The sequence below is a fragment of the Pan troglodytes genome, chromosome 13 (genome assembly GCF_028858775.2).
Source record: "Pan troglodytes isolate AG18354 chromosome 13, NHGRI_mPanTro3-v2.0_pri, whole genome shotgun sequence".
In the NCBI taxonomy this organism is placed as follows: Eukaryota; Metazoa; Chordata; class Mammalia; order Primates; family Hominidae; genus Pan; species Pan troglodytes.
In genome coordinates this window covers 71,058,963-71,081,729 of record NC_072411.2, presented here as the reverse complement: position 1 = coordinate 71,081,729, position 22,767 = coordinate 71,058,963, and the positions used below count along the sequence as shown (strand labels likewise).

The 22,767-nt window shown below is 39.1% G+C and overlaps 1 protein-coding gene across 1 annotated transcript in view; it reads left to right on the top strand.

Moving 5' to 3' along the window:
* Positions 1-14,223: 14,223 nt before the first annotated feature.
* ABCB11 (ATP binding cassette subfamily B member 11) overlaps positions 14,224-22,767 on the top strand; it is a 113,589-nt gene continuing 105,045 nt past the window's right edge. Inside the window, exon 1 of the mRNA XM_526100.7 lies at positions 14,224-14,332. The gene's annotated coding sequence lies outside the window, so the exon portion shown is untranslated. The remainder of the gene's footprint in view (positions 14,333-22,767) is intronic.

Sequence of the window (22,767 nt, the reverse complement as noted above, 5' to 3'; positions counted from 1 at the left end):
CATGTTCCTGATCACAGGGAAAAACTTTCACCATTGAGTATAGTGTTAGCTGTGGGGTTTTTATAAATGCCCTTTATCATGTTGAGGAGGCTCTTTTCTTTTCCTATTTTGTTGTATTTTTTAAAAAATCATCAAAAGATGTTGGATTTTGTGAAATGTTTTTTTCTGCATCAATTGAAATGATTGTGTGATTTTTTTTCTCCTTCATTTTATTAATCTGGTATACTGCTGTATTCCTCTGTTTTTGTGCTGCTGATAAAGACATACCTGAGACTGGGAAGAAAAAGAGGTTTAATTGGACTTATAGTTCCACATGGCTGGGGAGGCCTCAGAATCATGGCGGGAGGCCAAAGGCACTTTTTACATGCCAGCAGCAAGAGAAAAAATTATGAAGCAAAAGTGGAAACCCTTGATAAACCCATCAGATCTTGTGAGACTTATTCACTATCATGAGAATAGCAGGGGAAAGACTGGCCCCCATGATTCAATTACCTCCTCCTGGGTCCCTTCCTCAACACGTGGGAATTCTGGGAGATACAATTCAATTTGAGATTTGGGTGGGGACACAGCCAAACCATATAATTTCACTCCTGGCCTGTCCAAATCTCACGTCCTCACATTTCAAAACCAATCATTGTTTCCCAACAGCCCCCCAAAGTCTTAACTCATTCTAGCATTAACCCAGAAGTCCACAGTCCAAAGTTTCATCTGAGACAAGGCAAGTCTCTTTTGTCTATGAGCCTGTAAATTAAAAGCAAGCTAGTTACTTCCAAGATACAAAGAGGGTACAGATATTGGATAAATACAGCCATTCCAAATGGGAGAAATTGGCTAAAACAAAGGGGTTACAGGGCTCATGCAAGCCCAAAATCCAGCTGGGCAGCCAAATTTTAAAGCTCCAAAATGATCTCCTTTAACTCCAGGTCTCACATCCAGGTCATGCTGATGCAAGAGGTGGGTTCACATGGTGTTGGGCAGCTCTACTCCTATGGCTTTGCAGGGTACAACCTCCCTCCCGGCTGCTTTCATGGGCTGGTGTTGAGTGTCTGTGGCATTTTTAGGTGCGTGGTGCAAGCTGTCAGTGGATCTACCATTCCAGGATCTGGAGGATGGTGGGCCTCTACTCACAGCTCTACTAGGCAGTGCCCCAGTAGGGACTCTGTGTGGGGGCTCCCACCCCACATTTTCCTTCTACATGGACCTCGCAGATGTTCTCCATGAGGGCCCCACCCCTGCAGCAAACTTTTGCCTGGGCATCCAGGCATTTCCATATATCTTCTGAAATCTAGGCAGAGGTTTCCAAAACTCAATTCTTGGCTTCTGTGCACCCACAGGCTCAACACCACATGGAGGCTCCCAAGACTTGGGGTTTCCACCCTCTGAATCCACAGCCTGAGCTGTACATTGGTCCCTTTCAGCCATGGCTGGAGCAGCTGGGACACAGGGCACAGAGTTCCTAGGCTGCACACAGCATGGGGAACCTGAGCCTGGCCCACAAAACCGCTTTTTCCTTTTGGGCCTTTGAGGCCTTTGGGCCTGTAATGGGAGGGGCTGCCATGAAGGTCTCTGACATGGCCTGGAGACATTTTCCCCATGGTCTCGGGGATTAACATTAGGCTCCTTGCTACTTATGCAAATTTCTGCAGCAGGCTTGAATTTCTCCTCAGAAAATGGGGTTTCCTTTTCTATCGCATAGTCAGGATGCAAATTTCCCAAACTTTGATGCTCTGCTTCTCTTATAAAACTGAATGCCTTTAACTGCACCCAAGTCATGTCTTGAATGCTTTGCTGCTTAGAAATTTCTTCTGCCAGCTACCCTAAATCATCTCTCTCAAGTTCAAAGTTCCACAAATCTCTAGGGCAGGAGTAAAATGCCACCAGTCTCTTTGCTAAAACATAACAAGAGTCAACTTTGCTCCAGTTCCCAACAAGTTCCTCATCTCCATCTGAGATCACCTCAGCCTGGACCTTATTGTTCACATAACTATCAGCATTTTGGGAAAAGCCATTCAACAAGTCTCTAGGAAGTTCCAAATTTTCCCACATTTTCCTGTCTTCTTCTGAGCCCTCCAAACTGTTCCAACCACTGTCTGTTACCCAGTTCCAAAGTTGCTTCCACATTTTTGGGTATCTTTTCAGCAACACACCACTCTTGAAATGAATTTACTATATTGGTCTGTTTTCATGCTGCTGATAAAGACATACCTGAGACTGGGAAGAAAAAGAGGTTTAATTGGACTTACAGTTCCACATGGCTGGGAAGGCCTCAGAATCATGGTGGGAGGCAAAAGGCACTTCTTACATGGTGGCTGCAAGAGAAAAAATGATGAAGCAAAAGTGGAAATCCTTGATAAACCCATCAGATCTCATGAGACTTATTCACTATCATAAGAATAGCATGGGAAAGACTGGCCCCCATGTTTCAATTACTTCCTCCTGGGTTCCCCCCACAACATGTAGGAATTCTGGGAGATACAATTCAATTTGAGATTTGTGTGGGGACACAGCCAAACCATATCAACTACATTGATTGATTTTTGTATGTTGAACCAACCTTGCATTCCTGGGATAAAACCCTGTTAATCATGATATATAAGCCTTTTAACATGCTGCTGATTTCAGTTTTCTAGTCTTTTATTGGAAATTTTTGCTTTCATCTTCCTAAGGAAAGTGGCTTTGGTATCAGGGCAATATTGACCTCACATAGAATGAATTAGGGAATATTCTTTTCTCTTTTCTTTTTCAGAAAGAAATTAAGAAGGATTGTTATTAACTCTTTAAATGTTTAATAGCATTCATCAGTGAAGCCATTTAGTCCTGGGCAGTTATGTAGGGCAATTCTTCTAGCAACCAACTTCATCAGCTTTCGTTTCTCGTGGCATATCTTGATTTTGCCTTCATTTTTGAATGATAGTTTTGCCCGGTATAGCATTCTTTGTTGATAAGTTTGTTTGTTGGTTTGTTTTTTTAATCAGCACTTTAAATGTCATTTCACTACCTTCTGGCCTTCATGGTTTCTGCTGAGAAGCCAGCTGTTAATCTGATTGAGATTCCTTGTATGCAATGAATCATATGTCTCTTGGTGCTTTCAAGATTCTGTCTTCGTCTTTGTCTCCCAACAGTTGTATGATTATAGTGTGTCTTGGTGTGGAACCTCTTTACATTTATTTTTCTTAGAGTCGGTTCAGCTTCTTGGATGTGTAGATTCACATTGTTCTTCAAATTTGGAAAGTTTTCAGCCATTATATTTTCAAATATTCTTTCTGCCCCTTTTTCTTTTCTCCTGGAACTCCCATTATGTGCATATTGGTATATCTGAAGGTGTCTCACATGTTTCTTAGACTCTGTTCATTTCTATTCACCCTTTTTTTCTGCTCCTGAAAGTGTATTTTTTTCCTTTTCTTTTTCTTTTTTTGTAGAGATAGGGTTTTGCTATATTGTCCATGCTGGTTTTGAACTCTTGGCTTCAAGTGATTCTCCCACCCCAACCTCCCAGAGTGCTGGGATTGCAGGCGTGAGCTACTGCACCTAGCCTAAGTAAATAATTTCAATTTGACTTATGTTCAAGTTTGCTGATTCTTCTGACAGCTGAAATATACTGTCATGATGACTTTTTATTTCTGTTATTTACACTTTTCAGCTCCAAAATTTCTATTTGGTTTGTTTTTATAATTTCTTCTTTTTATTGATATCGTCTACTTGCTGAGACATTGTTCTTTTGGTTTCCTTTTTTTGTTGTTGTTGTTTATGGCTTTCTTTAGCTCTTAAGCACTTTATAGACAGTTGACAGTTGATTTAAAGATTTTATCTAGTAAACCCAATGTCTGGGTTTCCTCAAGGACAGATTCTGTTAATTTCTTTTTTCCTTAGACTGGGTCATATTTTCTTATTATATGCATGCTTTGTAGTTTTTAGTTGAAAATTGGATATTTTGAACATTATAATTTGATAACTTTGAAAATCATACTGTCTTCTCAGTGTAGAATTTTTTTTGTCTTTCTTATTGAGGGAAATAGTTCTTTTGTTTAGTGACTTTCCTAAGCTATTTTTCTGGGATCTTCTTTGTTGATCTCTGAAGTTTCTGTTTTTTTTTTTTTTTCTCAGCTTAATAGTCAGCCAGCTGTTTGACAGAGATTTACCTAGATGTCAAAAAAAGAAATTAATCTGCAGATCTTTTCTGATTGGCTGTGTTGGACACTCCTGAATGCTTAGCCAGGCTGTTTACAACCATGAGTTAGTGTTTATTTCTTGCTTATGCTAAACCACAAGATCAGCTAGAAGTGAAAACTTATGGTCTTTTCTGTGCATACATCCTGCCTTGGATATACATGTGACTTTCTAGGTTGCCTAGTGCTCAAAGAAGCATTTCAAATCCCTTATTCCCCAAAGAGTCTCACTCCCCAGCTTTTCCTACCCAGCTTTTGTCATGTCTATTGTTTGCCTCAATTCTTGATTTTTGTCTCAGGTGGTAGCTGCTTGTTCATTTATCTTTCAGTGTTTTTGAAGAATGTCCTCAACTCTGAACGGGTTGCAAGTTAGGCAATAGAAAGGCAGGTCCATTGTGTCAGTTCTTCAGGAAACTCCAAATTGGATCAAAACAAATGTGATTCCTTGGGAACAAGGTTTTCTATACTTCCTTCAGGACCATATATTTATACTGGGGATTCAGGCTGCCATCTTCAAGATTACCATCATGCCAAGGAGGTGGGTGGGGAAAGGGTAAGTTAAAATGCCACAAAGCTCTCTTACTGTGTCTTAGTGACCTTTCTTTGGTTAGTGACCTCTCTTGGTTGCTGTAAACCTTTTTCCTATCTTCCACAGTTCCAATAAGGATGATCTTGACAGTTTTTCCCATATTTTTGGTTTTCTGGGGAGGCACAGGCCCCTTAAGGTCCCTACTCTGCCGTCTTTAATGATGTTACCAAGCCACTTCAATGATGTTTGAATCCCTTTTCTGTGTCTTCAATTGGATACCAGATTGATCCAAAACTACTAATTTAGTTTAATTTCTTCTAGTATAGTTTCTTGTTTGATGATTGTAGAGAATAATGGTGAGGTTTTTTTTTCTGGCTCAATGTCTGGCTCTCAGATATGCTGAAAAGATGAACTATCTGAAAAACTTACCTTCCAGAATTAATTACTAGAAGCTCTTCTGGTTTTTATTCTGCTTTTCTATAAGCCAATTTTTTAACCTTTTTTATGGATTCCCCCTTCTTTGGCCCAGCCCTAAATGGTGGAGTCCTTCAGGGATCAATTATAGAATTTCTTCTCATTCTATACTCTCCTAGGAGATATTATATTCTCTTAAGCCTATAAATACTGTAGACACCCCAGTGACTCCATAATTGATATCCCCAGTCTATTGTTACTTGTTGAGTTCCAGACCCAATTGCTATACCACATTTCTGCTTAGAGATCTCGTACTATCTTAAAATAAATGAATTTAAAAACTGAACACTTAGTTTTACTTTTGCAATTATTTTTTTTCTCAGTTCGTTCCTATCTTAATAAATAACACTTCTACCCATCCAGTGGTTCTCTAGGAATTTTGGGGTCATCCTTGATTCCCCATTCCTCGTTATCACCAGACTTACTGATTTCAAAAAAAATAAAAAAACACAGCTGCAGGCCCTTTCAAGGAGAAACAAAAAATGTCAAGGCAGTGGAAGTGTGAAAAAAAGAGGAAGTGAGTCTCAAGAGTTGAAAGCTGTAAGGAGTTTAGGGGCTTAGAGACTTAAAAGATGATAATTAAGAACCAGTGGCTCACTCCTGTAATCCCAGCACTTTGGAAGGCCAAGGCAGGTGGATTGCTTGAGCCCAGGAGTTTGAGGCCAGCCTGGGCAACATGGCAAAACCCCGTCTCTACAAAAAATATAAAAATTAGCCAGGTGTGGTGGTGCATGCCTGTAGTCCAGTTACCTGGGAGACTGAGGTGGGAGGATCGGTTGAGCCTTGGAGGTCAAGGCTGCAGGGAGCACAGATTGGGCCACTGTACTCCAGCCTGGGTGACAGAGTGAGACCCTTGTCTCAAAAAAAAAAAAAAAAAAGCAACATTGGAAGTTATGAGGAAGGATGTCAAACTTAGTAGTGCTGTGAATTTTTACCAGTATTTTAAAGTGAAAAATTTAAACTTGAATATTTGGGAATTTAGGGTATAGTAGGAAATATCAGCAATGCTAATAGGATTTTATGCATGAAGAAGGTATAGAAAATTTATACATTATCTTATTTTATTCACATAGCAGTCTGATCACACATGGTCCAAGGACACTCAAATAAGAAGTCAAATATAATCAGATGTTAAAGGCTGATTTTCAAACATTATAGCCAATAACACCTTGCTCACCTGTGATCTCACTGATATAAAACCATGTCCACACCTCAGTGGCCTGCAAAACATTCAGCACAGCTTTTTAAAATATAAGCTATTTAAAGCACTATTGATTATCTTATCCAGGCTCTAAGTATCTGCAGTGATCTCGGCAGGGGTTGGAGGATCCAACCTATCCTGACATAGTGTCAAAATGTGGCCAAAGGAGGTTTCCAGTAAGTGTGAACTAAATTATGAGAACTCATGGACACAAAGAGGGGAACAACAGACACTGGGGGCCTATTGGAGGGTGGAGGATGGGGGGAGGGAGAGGAGCAGAAAAATTAACTATTGAGTTACTAGGCTTAGTACCTGGGTCATGAAATAATCTGTACATCAAACCCTTGTGACAGGAGTTTGCCTATATAACAAGCCTGCACAGGTACTCCTGAGCCTAAAATAAAAGTTAAAAAAAAAAACAACAACAAAGTAGGTTTCAGGAAACTGACAGCAGTGTTTGTCAGAGCACCAGAGCCTTCTCAGTGAGGTGACAGGCAAATTGGACTGTGGTTCTAGAATGGAAAGTTCATTACCCCAATGGCTGGCTGAATTGGGCATAGATATAAGACTGATAACAAGAAAGGATTCCAGGAAGTAGAGGTGTGGAAAGAGATTAGTGCTTTAGCCATGAATTTGAATTGGCAGTGACACATGAGAAATCCAGGGTGAGGGAGGAGAGGGAAGTAAATAATCATTTGGGTGAGGGATCACTCAGCGAAGCCTTGAGAAGTCATCGGAATGAAGATTTGAGATGAGTCATTGAAGAATCACTTAGTTGTACTGTTCTTTCCTTTTCTCAGTTTTCTTAGCTGGACTTCCTTTTTTTTTTTTCTTTCGTGTGTCATTTTCTCAATTCCCTATAATAAAATCTTCAGAATATATGAAATTGTGTGTGTATGTGCGTTTGCCTATACCTTTTTGCAAAGTAATGATGCAATTTAATTTCTGAAGCTATCTAGAAATGTAAGAGATATCAATTGGCATATAAAAGACCATCTCAGTAATGACGACTTCATTATTTTGCATTGCATAAAACCTGGAGGTCTTTGGTTAGAAGGTTTGTTCACTGGTTCAGTCATACCACCAAGGCTCAGGTTCTTTGTCTCTCTCCATCCTGCCATTCTCAGCATGTGGCTTTCCATTATTTGGTATGCCACCTCATGGTCACCAAATGGCTGCTGCATCTCTTGATATCACATTCTCACACATGAGTGTTGAAAACAGAAAAAAAAAATCTAAGGGCAAAATAACTTCTCTTGTTAAAACGCCATCTTTTCGTCAGAAAAAAAAAATTTCCCAGAAGGATCTCCACAGATTTTCTTCTTATATTTCACTGAACAGAACTGGGTCACATGTCTTAACTCCATTCTATCAAAAGGAGTAGGGGAATGGAATGACCATGACTGATTTAGACTTTGGGGTTGGGGCTAGGCCTGGAGCCCACCTTCCCTGAATGTGTTTCTTTCCAAACTTAGGGTTTTGTTAGTAAGGAAGAAAGTACTAACATCAAATAGTGACTGTCAGACAAGATAGAGTAAGGCAATTGGCAAAGGTCTTTAAGGAGCAACTTGGCTTTGTGGAGGGGGTATATGTTTGGAGCCCTGTGGGCTTGGGCTTAAATCCTACTTATCACACGTGCATCTTTGGACAAGTAAATTATTTAACCTCTGAATCTCAGTTTTCTCATTAACTGGAGAGGTGAGTTATTATCTTGAAGAGAATAAATAAGTTACTATGTATAAAGCACTAACCTAGAGCCATTTTGTCATACCTCAGTTTGAGGTTTGGTGCCCAAGCTCAGGGTCCCTGTAGTTAACTGCTCTTAATCATTGTTTTTTAAAATTGTCACCCCCAAATGTGTGCCTAGTCAGTGAGAAGCAATGAATTAGTGGCCCAGGTCTAGAGAGCTTATGGCTTCAGAGCAGCGTTTCACAACCTAAGTTTCCTGGAGTTGTGAGGAGTCACCCAGGGTTAGTAAGGGTAGAACTGGAAAGTTCTGAACAGCCATATGAAACATAACAATAAAAATAATATGTCTGCCTTCCTTTTTTCCCCTTCAAAGATAAAAATATTAGTTTAACGACATTTATAACAACATTTACTTAGATTGAAAAGCTCATATAGAGAACTGAATCTTGATTTCGTGAGGCAACTAGATTGCTGTCCAAAGATGTGTTGACTAATTGGGTAAAACTAGTTTCTTATTACCTAAGCATGTTGCATTGAGTATGAATTGCCTTGCTTTAAGCTAGGGAGTAGTAGGCACCACCCACAGCTTATTTATAACCACTTAGCATAGATCACTGTGACCTATGCTTGACTATTAACAAGCACCCACTTCTTATCACCTCCTCTTCCACCTCAACAAAGGAATAGTTTCCACGACTGAGACATGACTTTAAGAAGGGAGGTGTCCTGGATAAAGCCAAGACATGAAAATCCAATCTACCCATACCCCCAGGCAGACTTGCCCCTTGCCAGTGATAAATTCTACAGTTCAAATGAGTATTCAACACTGCAGGCACAATTACTTATAATTGACTTTTGTTCTGTAGCAGAATTCTCTCTGATTCCTCTTCTTTATTTATTTCACCTATTTCTTTTCATTTGGCAATTATAAATGTATCCTTATAATTTTTATAACTTTATGCACAATAATGAGCCTTCAGGGAAAGACAAGAACTACCGCACTCAAAAACATCAGAAAAGATTTGCTTATGAATGAAGTCCATATTTTTGTGCTGGTTTTCCTCATTAGAGGGAGAAACAAAAATATAAATTCTAACCAAGTACTGAGTGCTGTGGAGATCAATGTATTTCATTTAGATAACTATAAATGACAACTTGCTAGGATTGTAATTAGTCTTATTTGGAGTTATTAATTCTACAGAGGGAGCATAAAACATTTAATAATACATTGGACTTACTCAACTCACTATTTCTTACTTTCGTCCTTAAGATCATCTTAAAGGAAACATGGTTTGCAGACCATAATGAAGTGTTGTATGTGCCCACTATTTTACTCTAAATGGCCCACAAGTGAGGCCTGAAGGAATTCCAGGAGCCCTACCCAGACATGATGTGGAGGTGGAGCAAACTAGGCACTGAGCCAAAGGGGATCAGTGATAGCCAGCTTTTGGGAGAGCCAGATGAGGCAGAGAGCTGGGATAGGGTGGATCTACCTCCAGGTTCAGGACATTCAGGGCACACCACTGAGCAGGAGCATCAGGTACCATGACACGGGGCTGGTCTGTGTTAGGATAAACTAAGTTCTTAATGGGCTTTGAATCCACAGAAACTTTGCTTGTGATGTCCAGATGAGGGCCCCATCCCTTCTGCAGAAGTCAGAGTTTTCCCAGAAAAAAAGCAATGACTGAACTACAGCTAATATTTGGAGAACACCCACATAGTTATACTCTCTCTCTATGTATTTCTAAAAATCATTAATAAAATTTTATTATGCATTATTATTGATATTTCCTTTGTCATGTTCATTATTACTTTCATTTAACAACTTATATGTTTAAAAAATAGTTTACCCTTATTGTATATAATTTAGAAGATGCAGAAAAGCATGAGGAAGAAAATGAAAACCACCCTCATTCACATTTGCATAAGCTACAGATAAGCACTTTTATATTGTACTTCTTCCAGTCTTTTCTACATGTGTACATGACAAAATTAGGAATATACTAATTTTGGTAGGTAAAAAAATATACACAATTCAATTAAATGGCTACTTGGGGGAGGAACTCCCAATCCAGAATCTATGGCACAGGGAAGTTCAGGCAGGCCTCATCACCCTGTGCGGGTGGTATTCTCACTCCCATTTTACAGATGAAGAAACTGAGGCTAATGGAGATTAAGTAACTTGTCCAAAGTTAGATAGCTAGTAAGTGAACACAAACCTTTGTGATTTCAAAGACCATCTCTTGAGATTGGTTAACTTTTAACTAAACCTCCCAGACACACAGCCTGACCTTATCTTCCAATCTTTCTTGCAGTTAGGTGTGGTTATGTGGCACAGTCCTCTCCAGTGGAATCTGAGTAGAAGTAATGGATGCCACTTCCAGGATTGGCCCACAGGAACTGTCCATACAAAATGCTCATATTTTCTCTTCCCTGTGTGATGGATAGATATCCATGTCCAAGGAGACCTTAAAAGCCACATGTTGAGGATGGTAGAGCTTCTGTCAGCCTGGGTCTCCGAATGACTGCATGGAGCAGAGCACCTTTGCCCAACACCAATTTCCCCTTATTCAAGGCCTACTGGACTTCACATGAGGGGAAATAATTAGCAAGTATCACTACCTTAACCAAATCACCCAACAAGTAAGTGGCAAAACCAGGATCTAAAGCCAGTTCTTTGTGACTTCACAAGCCTGTGCTCTTTTCACTATACCATTCTGCCTCCCTCTGCAGTCAACTAAACTACAGAAATTGTGTCCTTCCACACAGCTTGCTTTAAAAATACATAAGCTACCTAAGAAAGCTCTAATTTAGACATTTTTCTCTCTGCTAGTCTCTATGCCACAAAAAAACAGCCAATTATATTGTGTTAACTGACTCATGCTGGCTTTACACAATTTATGTTGATTTCCAGGGTGGTAATAACCAGCTTCTGTGATTGGTGTGCATGTGCAAGACTTCCTGCCTAACCCATCCTTCTTGTGGCTCAGCTTTGTAAACACTGGCCCTGGGTGGCCGTGAACAGAAGTTCTTATCTTAGACTGCATGCAACTCATCCTACTGGCACTGAAAGCCCTTCTTTGTCTTTCTTCACCTACTTAAGCAAATTTACAAGCCACTCTTTGCCTCTTCTCTCAGCAGCCATCTTGGTCCTTTCAATGTTGCCTGTGTGCACTCATGCTGTATTTATGACCTGGTCCCTCTCATACTTTGAGATGTAACTCAAGTCCTTCCTTCTTTGAGAATCCATACTGATGGGTCACTTTTTAAATACTTAATGTCTGCATCAAACATTATAACATCTGCTGTTCTTTTTTATTCTTACTTGGTTTATATACTAAGCTTTATTATCCTTTTAAGGTTAAAACTTTCTCAAGGACACTCACTGTAATGTGTACAATTTGGTAGCCAGCGTAACATTTGACATAGTGTCTTGTAAAAAGAAGATACTCAATCATTAGTTTTTGAATGATTCAAAGAGTAAAGTAATGGCAACTTCTTTTATCTCTTCCATAGTGCAATCTTCAATATTTTTTAAACAACTATTGGCTGAATTCTACCATTGTGGTTTAGAGCTTTCTCTGAGACATTTTTGCTAAGGTTTTGAAACAGGTTCCAAATTGGTCCACAGTGACCTCCAAGGCTCTACAGGAGTGGTTCTCAAGCTTCAGCTCATTGGGCCCCACTCCCAGAGTTTCTGATTCAGTAGGTCTCAGGAAAGGACCAAGAACATACATTCCTGCTGGGTAATGAGGAGGCTGCTGCTGGTCCAGTAGTCACACTTTCAGAACCACTGCCCTGTGAGCTCATGGCACTCCCTGATTCCCGCCACACTGACATAATCCCCAGCTGACTTCAGTCTTGCTTACTCCACTCCAGGTTCAGCTTCCTTACATACACCAGGCATGCTCCTGCCCAGAGCTTTGCCCATGTGGTTTCCCCAGATACCCATGTACTTGTTCCTTTACCTCCCTCAGGTCATTCCTCATATGTCACCATCTCAGTGGGCCCTTCCATACAACCCAGTTAAAAATGGCAACATCCTTCTCCCCTCACACGCTAACTGACACACACACATACACAAACACACTCTCTCTCACACACAACATACATACACACACTCCCTATCATATCCCTTTCCTGCAATGCTTTTCTCCATACCATTTACACCATCTGATGTATTGTATGTGTTACTTCTTTGTCTCCTCTCTATACTGCCCCCTCCCCGCCCCCAGAATGTAAGATTCCTGAGGCAGAGATTCTCATCTGTCTTATTCATTCCTGAATCCCAGAACTGAGAACAGTGTTTGGCACATAAACATTCAAAAAGAGCCAGTATTTTAATTGGGTGACTGTAGGGACCACAACCCTATCTATTTTCAGACCGTGAACCATAAAGAAGACAAGCCTATAGCTGAAGTGAATTAAGCACGATCAACTCAGTACTCACACTGCCCAGATGTGTCTGGCCAGCATGAGGGTGCAGAGGAAGACACCCTAAACTCTCCAGGGCCCTGGACAGATGGCCACTCTGTCTTCACTTTTCTCATCTATAAGATGAGGTTGTTGGATGATATATCAATATCTACAATGTTGTTTCTAGCTCTAAAACTCTATGCTTTTATCTTCCCTTGGATCTTCATGGCACCAGAAGGAAAGTCTTAGGACCCTTGGACCTGTGAGCAGATCAGCTATAGTCCTGAGTTGACAAATTTTTCTTGGCATTTTTACCCTTTGACTGCTGTCAATAACTTCAGCACAGCAAAGGTAGCAAAATTCTATTGGGAATCTTTTCCCAATCAAAGCTACAGCCCCATAGCTGTGTTGCCTTTTTGGTTTTGTGTGAAGCAAAATTTTTTTCCTGGGTCCTAACTGGTGCCAAATCCAATATTACTACATTTGCGTCAACTCAGAAGTCAACCCATTCAGTTTGCATAGAGGAAACATCTAGAAATCTTGCTTTTCTTTGCTGACCTTGATATATTGAGGTTTGAACATATAATAACATATAAAATTATATGTCATAATTTTGGGTTTTATGGGCTAAGTCATAAACCATCTTATACATAAATTCCAATAGAGAAAAAATGGTGGATGCTAAATTTTAATGAAAAATTTATGACAGAGGAACCTAAAATTGAGAAAATTTGATCTTACAGTTTAATTTCTGCAAATTAAGAAGCACTGGCCCATCAATTGCATTTCAGAGCACAGAGTGGAAGAAGGTTAGCACAGACTGGCATGTGGCTTCACATCTACTAGTTGTTACACCTTAGGTGGATTATTTGACCTCTCTGTGCTTCAGTTTCCCCAACTATAAAATAGAAATGACATGATAGCACCCAACTCCTAGGGCTGTTGAGAGGCCCAAATGAGGTGATACAAATAACATTTTTGAAGTGGGCCAGGCACCCAACCAAGTCTTGACCAATGTTGCCTATTATTATTCATTGCTGAAGGCTGGAGTGAGAGGCATTTAGGGAAAAGTAAGCTCAGGCAAAGGAGAAAAAATAAGAACATTGTAGGAAAAATGGAAAGATTCACAAGAAGGGAGAGGAAGAGGCAGCACAAATATATTGGAGGAGCTCCACATGCTTATTTGACTCAAGACCTGTTCATTTGAACCTTTAGAAAATCGTTCATCTTTGCTTATACAGAGCTTCATCTGGTGTGTCCATGCCAGGGTGCAAGAGTTGTCTGTGCACTCAGACTTTTGAGCAAGGCTGTTTCAAATGTTCTTTTAGGGTATTTGTCTCCACAAAACTCTATAGCTGGGCCAGGAGCATCTGGAGCCTGCAACCAGGGATTTTCCAAGAGCAATCTTTTATATTGAGGGGGAAAGTTTAAAGGTATTTTTTTTTGTCTTGTTATGTTTTTAAGTAACTTTTCACAACTACAGGCCTGTAAAAAATAAGGGTTGGGATAGCCTGAATTCCAGGGCTCTTGCTGGGCCCACTCTGCTCAATTTGCCTCTCCTTCCAAGGTGAATCAGCAATTTCCAAGGCCTGTTGACACCCTCAGAGGGTTTCCCAAGCACACTCTGTGTTTGGGGTTATTGCTCTGAGTATGTTTCTCGTATGTCACTGAACTGTGCTTGGGCTGCCCTTAGGGACATTGACCCTTAGGCAAATAGATAATGTTCTTGAAAAAGTTTGAATTCTGTTCAGTGCTTTAGAATGATGAAAACCGAGGTTGGAAAAGGTTGTGAAACCTTTTAACTCTCCACAGTGGAGTCCATTATTTCCTCTGGCTTCCTCAAATTCATGTTCACAGGTAAGTAACTTATACTTGTCTCTGCAAATCCATTCCCTCTTCCCTTTAACTCTTACTTTGTGGAGTGGAGTGTTTCTGGTTTATTAATCATTGGTCTCTTGTCTAGTGTAAACAACGCTACAATACTTGGATAGAAACTTACAGGATGCATTAATGATTTCATAACATTGTATACAATACAGATGACTCTTGGTTGCTGTCTTCTTTATAGCAATGCTATTTAATGTATCAATCTCTTAGAGAGAGAGAGAGTGGTGAACATGGGTGTGTGGTACAAATGGCTGAATAGATTGAATAATCTGCTCAAAGTAAAAATACCAGTGGGCCTCTTTTTTAACTTGGCTTTGTGAAAGCACAATTCTGTTTGCTCTGATAATCACAGATTCAGTGATCACAAATTCTACCCTTGAAAGCTGGTTTAATGCAGAACTACACCGACTTTATCTTTTCTCCAACACCGTACTCATTTCTTCATTGTCCCGGTTTTCAAAAATATAGATACTTAAAAAAATGAGCTGTGGATGCATGTTTAGAGGGGAGAAAGTTTGTTTCTAGGATCTAATTTCAGTTTTTAGGTTACCCAAGCCAGTGGGAGTCACATATTGCTAATGGCTTGAGCACAGAGATCAAATATTATTCACACTTCAGACTGGGAATAAAAGTATTTGTCAACATTTTGAGGGGGAATAGCTTTTTAGAAATGTTAGAGACAAATTATAGTGGTTATACCTAAAACTTTTTAATATTAGGATTTAGTAGTGGTTTTTATTAAACATTTGAAGTGATAACTTATTTATGAGCTGTTGTTTAATAGAAGTTCTTTTCTATGGGCAACCTCATCCCCTCACTGCTCACCCCCCTCACCTTGGTTCCCCCTGCTGTGCTCTGTAACACTGTGATTGTCTCTGGTTGAAGCCTCCATTTCCCTGTCTAGGAGCTTCTGTTTACACTCCTCCCCACTCTAGATTGCAAGCCCCTTGAATAATTTTTGTTTCCTAGTACCAAGAATAATGGTGACAAATATTAGTGGATGACTCCTAAAAATGGATTAAGAAGCTATTTAGGGGGAAAATGCCCATTTTGTGGTTTTAAAAGATGCTACAATTGCCATAAAATGCCCAAGTTTCATTGCAGAAATCAAATACTGGAGTTGTGTTTTGCTTGGTCAAGAGGAAAGAACTGTACATTTAGAGACAAAGAATCGCTGTGGCAGTTAACTTTGGTGTTACATTCTGTTTTCTTCCTAAGCAATTCTTTAGTCCTCTACCTCAACGGTGCCTCTGAAGAAAGGACTTACGTGGCCAATGGGATCACCGTGTATTTATTTCCCTTCCCTATCAGCCATAGCCCTCAGGGCTGGAAGGGCCTCATTTTAGTCTATTCCCAGACTGGGTCACCCACAGTGTTGACACACAGCATCAACCGACAGTGAGCTTATCTGGAAAATAATGCTTTTCTATTTTCTTTGTTTCTTAGCATATATTAAATGTTTCTTTCCTTCTCTAATAATCTTTTAGATAAAGAAATCGTTTGCTGAGCTGATAATAACAAAAGTATCCTACCTACATTTTTAAATGTCAGCAGTGAAAGATGTTTTAAGGGCTTTAAAAAAAAAAAAGAAAGAAAAGAAAACTGTAGTTTAGAAAGGACATCCAAATTGAAGAGGAGCAGGGGCAGTTCTGTTCTCTCTGAGCAGCTCTGTGAAGGGGGAGTTTGTGGGGCTGAGGTCTTGAAAGTCTTTACAGAGGGCAAGACTTCACAAGAGAAAAGCCATGGAGGGACCCTCACATGATCAGAATATTCACAGTGTGATGTGGGGCATGGTGGGGGCGGGTGCTCTCCACTCCCGGGCCTGGCTTGGTTCCCCTCACTGTCCACAGTTCCTCAATGGCTTTGAGGACATTTAGATTCTTCTTACCATCTTGGCCTGAATGTGGAAAAAACTCTTTTCTTAATTAAGTCTAGAAAAGGTCAACATGTTTCAAAAAATTGCATTTGGGTGAAAATTAAATGGAAAGTGGAACAAATCTCTGCAGAGAAAATGCAAAACCCTAGAACACAGACAGAGCCATCTCTGCCTCTTAGTCTGGTGGGATCTCTATTCTTCTCAAACCCATTTCCTAACCTCTGTGGGTGTGGGCTCCAAGTCCCAAGCCTTAGCAGGGTAACTTTTTTTAAGTATAAATTTGATCATATCCTTTCTTGCCTAAAAGACTTCATTAGCTTCCCATGGCCTTTAGGATAAGGTCCCAAGTTCTCAGTGGTAAGGATCATGAGGCCCTGAAGGATCAACTAGCCACATCCTCCCGAGTTGCCCATCCGCCTCCCTGAGATTCACTGGGCTCCTTCAGCCTTGGACCCGGCTGCCCTGTCTCTTGCATCTGGGCCTTTGCATGTGTCCTTCCCTGCCTGGACTGCTCTTCCCTCTCCTCTTCCCATGGAAAACTTGCTCTCATCTTCAATATCTCCTGCTAAGCACTTGCTCCAGAGCCTTCTCCAGCTCTCTAGACAAGGCAGCTCCTCTGCATCAGGGCCCAGGAGATGCCTGTATTTCCCCTTTCCTCACTGCCATCCTGCTTGATGCCTAATTTCCCAGATAATGTCTGCCTTCCCTGCCACATTGTAAGTTCCATGAGGGTAGGGCTGGCTGGAGGGCTGGTGCTCCACACAACTTTTAGGGTAGGTAAATCAGGTCCTCAGAGATTTCTTCCTGGGCCTCAGGCTGCCCTGAACTGATCTCACAGTACAGGGGTTGACATTTTCTGCAAAGAGCTGTATAGTGAATATTTTAGGTATGGGAGAGAGAAAGGGCCATACAGTCTGTCATTGTAGCACAGAAGCAGCCAAAGATAATAGAAAATGAACGGGTATGACTGTGTTCCCATAAAACTGTATTTATAAAATAGGATGGTAATGGTATCTTTCAGCCCAGAAGGATTCAGCTCTGGAGACACCTTTTCTCAACCCTGACCCTTTTTTTCTCTTCAATTCTTCTACAATACCAATAGCCAGTTGCTAGTATTGATCCCAGCCACTGGTGAAGATCAGCCTGTCCATCTGTTGCTCCAGGCTGACATCCCCACCAGTTCACACTAGCAGCCTTGCTGTAGTGGCAAGTAGTGGGCACTGACATTTTATGCTCTCAGGATCTTTGATTTCTTTCTGGCACGGCTTGTAGAACCCTGTATCTCCTCCAATTTTGACAGCCTCAGGACCTTTGTGGTACTACTTATTCAGGCCCATTTTTAAGGTCAGTCAAAGTACTAGGTTCTCTCAAGTGACCATCTAGCTGATGGTCTCTCTTCCCCATCCCCTCCTCCCCAGCAGTGAGGTCTTTCAGAATGCTGTTGTTAGAGTGTAAGATAGAAACATCTTTGATATGTTTTTACCAGTAATTGTCAGGAGACTGTTCTCTAATGTGCGTATCTGTGTTGATAAGATTACACATTTTATCAAGAGAAAACTTCAACCCTGAATAGTTAAACAGAAGCACATATAGTGTGCAGGTTATAGACCACATGTCACTTAGCAGAGAGGAACACTGGAGTTGGTGTGGACAATTAAGAATTCTTGGGGGATTCTATGATTAGGTGTCCAAAGTCTGCCAACTAGTGCTTAGACATCTCGATTTCCTGCTTTTTACTCTTAGATTCCCTTAAGTTTATTGGAAAATACATTTTTCTGGAATGCCTTGAAAATTCTCAGTCTGTTCCTGAAGAGATTTTGGGGAGGTTAAAATAATTTAATATGTTAAAGTACACAGTAAAAATGAAGTAGCATTGGATGTTATTTTCAACTCTGAGTTTTCTTGTGTTAGTTTAAGTAAAATTTTATTATTGTAAATTTGTTAAGAAACCCTAATTAAAGCCTCCTTCAATGTATGAAACTCAAATCAAGTTATTAGGTTAGGTGCTAAAAAAGTGTTACAGCTAATGGCCGAGACAGTAGAACTAGATGACATTATATCTACTTGTAATCAGTGAGGAAAAATAATGTGGCAAAACACCATGGTACTCTTAAATCATAGAAAGTGCCAAATAAGGAGGAGGTACATGCAAGTAATTAAGATTTTCAGCACAATGGCCTTCAAAAGTCATCACAGCCGTTTCTAAGCTGCCCAAAGATAAAGGGACTAGCTTCCATTTCTGACTGAACAACCAGTGCATGCCTTTAGCCCTAGAGAGTATACATCTTTTGAAGTCTAGCTCCTTGGCATGTCAAAAAAGAACAGTGGACTACCAAAGTTCAGAGTGATGCACTTGATGCTGAGAAAGAAAACAAACAAACAAAACAAACAAACAAAACAAACAAAAGAACACCCTGTTCCATTTCATAGCTGGCCTGGTACTCACACCTAGGCCATGTTATTCTCTTATTAGACATAAACAATCTCACAGAATACCAACCTCAAAGTTACTTTGAGTCAATGCAAGGTCAATTTATACTTTGTTCTCAGCAAAGGCAAAATCAAGGTCACTGTGCAACCCACAAAATACCAAACACCTTGCTAAATGAATGGCTGTTATTTCTTTATCTAGTCATAACATAGTCCCAGCTTTTTAACAGCATCCAATCTAGAACAAATACCCACTACATTAGATCCTTCCCCAAATCATCTGACTAAAGCCCGACCGAGTTCTGTAACAGGTTCTTTCTAACACCATTTTACTGAGATGCCCCACAGCCCCTGACAGTGTGTTCACCCTCGCTGCAATGAGTAGCAAACACGACTTGTTTAACTACAGATGTATTCTTGGTGCTCACTGACTGAGGGGCATTGACAATGCTGTGGGCATAGAGATGCATGCTTTAATGGATTTTTGCCTTTTAGAATGTGACTTTTAACAGTAAAATAGAAACCACAAAGACTATTTGTAGGGGTATTCAGAAAGAAGCAAAATGTAAGCAATTGAAACCTAATGTATGGAATTGACAAGGGGACACAGAAGGAAAGTAAAGAGAATAGGTTAGTGGATTAGTATTCCTGTGCTTAATGGAGGACAGATTACTACAAATGACCCTGGAAGGGCAGATGGGGTGGAGGATCAGGTAGGGAGGACTCGGTCTTTAAGCTTGAAGGGCAAAGGGAACTTCAGCTGCTATCTCCCTTTTGCTGGCTGCTGTAGAGATACAGTTTCATTTCATCTTCACACCAGTCCTGCAAGGTGGATTTTACCACCATCACCACCACTTCCTGACATGAAAGATGGAGAAATCAGGACGTGGAGAGAGATTTTAAAATAAATCCAACTACGTAGAGTGAAGCAACAGGTGTATCAGGATCTGAGAGACTCCAAATTTCGTGGGCAAGACACTACACCACTGTCCTCTAAATACTGCGAAGTATTTGCACACCAGTGGAAAGAAACCTTTTTAAATGGAGAGCTAAGCCAAGGGAAAAAATAATTGGAGACTAAATTTTTTTAATATTGTATTTTAAAATTAGGAAATGCAATAACACATCTGTGTTAAATGTTGTTCATTATTTTCTCATTATTAAAGAGTCTCTCTGTTTTTTGAAAAAAAAATTTGGTTAAAACTTCAAAAATTGTGTAACCGGCAAATGTTACAGTCTCTGAATATAATACTGCTATAGTGAGCAAATTTTGTTCTTGAATAAAATAACTTTGAATCTGGTTCTTTTAGTATATTTTAAACCAGCCTCATAAACTACTTAATTAAATAATATTTCTTACTCTACTTCTTAATATGCTATTAAGGGACATTCTACAAAATAAGTGATGAGTACTCCTCAAAACTGCCAAGGTCATTAAAAACAAGGAAAGTATGAGAAATTGTCATAGCCAAGAGTTGCTTAACAAGATATGACAACTTAATATAACATGGTAAATTTGGTATCCTAGATGGAATCCTGGAACAGAAAAGGAATTAGGTGAAAAATAAGGGAATTTGAATAAATTATGCACTCTAGCTAATAATAATGTATCAATATTGGTTCATTAATACTAATGTAAGACATTTACAGTGCACATTGGTACGTTAATACTAATGTAAGACATTAATACTAATGTAAGACATTAATAACTGGGTGTGGGGTACATGGGAATTTTGTACCATCTTCACAATTTTTCTATAAAATCAAAACTGCTCTAATTTGTTTAATTAAAGGAGATTCACCAGGGTTAAGAAAAAAATTATTTTCTATCATGAAGTGTTTTATTTTCTGCAAAATGATTTTGTTTTATTTAGGAGTGGTATGCTGCTTAAGATGGAAAAATACATGATGATGGTGCATAGTGCCTCCATCCCAAGCTTGCTAACATTAACCCTTTTGTGGCATTATCCAGCTTTCCATGTGTTCTTTTTTAAGTTTTATTTTGTTTTATTTTAAGTTCCGGGGTACACATGCCAGATGTGCAGGTTTGTTACATAGGTAAGCGTGTGCCATAGTGGTTTGCTGCACCTATCAATCCATCACCTAGGTATTAAGCCCGGCATGCATTAGCTATTTTTCCTAATGCTCTCCCCACTGCCCTCCCCCAATAGGCACCAGTGTGTGTTGTTCCCCTCCCTGGGCTCCCTGTGTCCATATCATGAAATATTTTAAAGCCACAGGAAAAAAAAGAGAAAAACTTAACACCAAGTTACCTCCTTCCAACTTTATCGTATCTTAAACCCTATGCCATACTTGCTGAAACTTTTTGTTTTAAGAAATTAAAACATGCAGATACAGTTCAGGGGCCCTCTGAGCCCCTCCCCAGTCTCATTCCACTTCTTTTCCTCAGAGGTAACCACTATCGTTAATTCAGTGCCTATCAGTTTCAGGTAAGTCTTTATATTTCTACTGCATATCTATATATCTATGAACATTACAAATAGTGATTTGCAGGTAACACATTTTACATAAATGACATCATACAGTATCATTCTGAAACTTTCTGTCTTGTTTGTTTAAACTTACATTTGTTGAGATTTATCCATGCCAATTCATTGATTTTAATGGCTAGATAATATTCCACTGTGTGTCTATTCTATAAATTATTGAATCAATCTCTTGTTCATTTGTATTTTCTCCTAGCTTTTTGTTTCCAAAGAAGTACTGCAATAAACAAGCTTACACATACCTCTGCATGCATTTTCTGAGTTTCAGTCTCGGCTGTATCACTTACTAACTTGTGCTCTTGAGCTTGTGACTTAGTCCTTCATACTTTAGTGCCCTTATCTGGAAAATGGGGATAGTCATAATACCCATCTCAGGAGGCTGTTGGGAGGTTTTATGGCATAGCATGTATAAAGCATTTAGAACAGTGCCTGCCACGTATTAAATGCTATTTCATTGTTAATTATTTTTTAAATTGTTGAGGAAAATACCAGAGAAGGATATTCTGGGATCTGGGGTATTAACATGTTTAGCCTTGCTAGATATTTCCAAATTGCTATCCAAAGTCATTCAGTCAATTTATATTCTCATTAGCTGTGCATGAAAAGACTCTTTCCTCCACATCTTAACAACACTTTGTACTACTGGATATTTCATCTTTGCCAATATTTCAATGAATAGTTTTAGTATTCACTGCTGATCATTACCCCAAATTTATTCATTAGGGTTGCAAAATAATGATTTTTTAAAAAATTTTATAGGTTTTCAAAACTTGGGAATGGATAATGATTTTTACTGAATAGTTTTTGTTTATGAAAATGATTAATTATTTTTTACCTTAAATAATCATTGCATTCCTGGGATCAACATTGCTTCATTTTTTTTCATGAACTGCTGAATTATATTTAACATATTTTATTTATCATTTTAAAATCTGTTTTCAGAAGTAATTATAAGCCTATTTTTATCCTTCTTTGTTTTGATGTCAAAATTATACTTGCTTTATGAAATGATTTGGGTAGCTTTTCTTATTTTTCTTTTCACCAAAACCATTTATATAAGATTAGAATTATCTACTGTTTGAAGTTTTGGTAAAATTTGCCTGTAACATTATCTAGTCCTGTTTTTTGAGGTGGGAGACTTTTGAATATTGAATCAATATTTTAATAGCCATTACTTTTTAAGTTTTCTATTCCTTTATAAACAAATTTTGATAACTCCTGGTTTTCAAATTTACTACCATGAAATTACTTAGTATTTGCTTATGATTTAAAACTTTATTTATTTTACCTTTCCCATTTTCAATTAGTATTTGTGATTTATATCTCTTTTCTTCAACAGTCTTATTGACTTGCATGTTTTTAGTTTTCAAAAAACAACTTTTGAATTGATATATCCTTTCTACTGTTTTTCATTTTATTTTGTTTTCTATCTTATAAATCTTGCATTTTTATAAGTTCTTGATTAGAACATAATTCATTTATTAATCTCTTAAAAGCAAAATACATTTATCTTTATAAATAAACCTTGAAGTATCTTTTTAGCTGTAGCCCACAAGATTTTATATATTTATCACCATGTTTTAAATATTTTC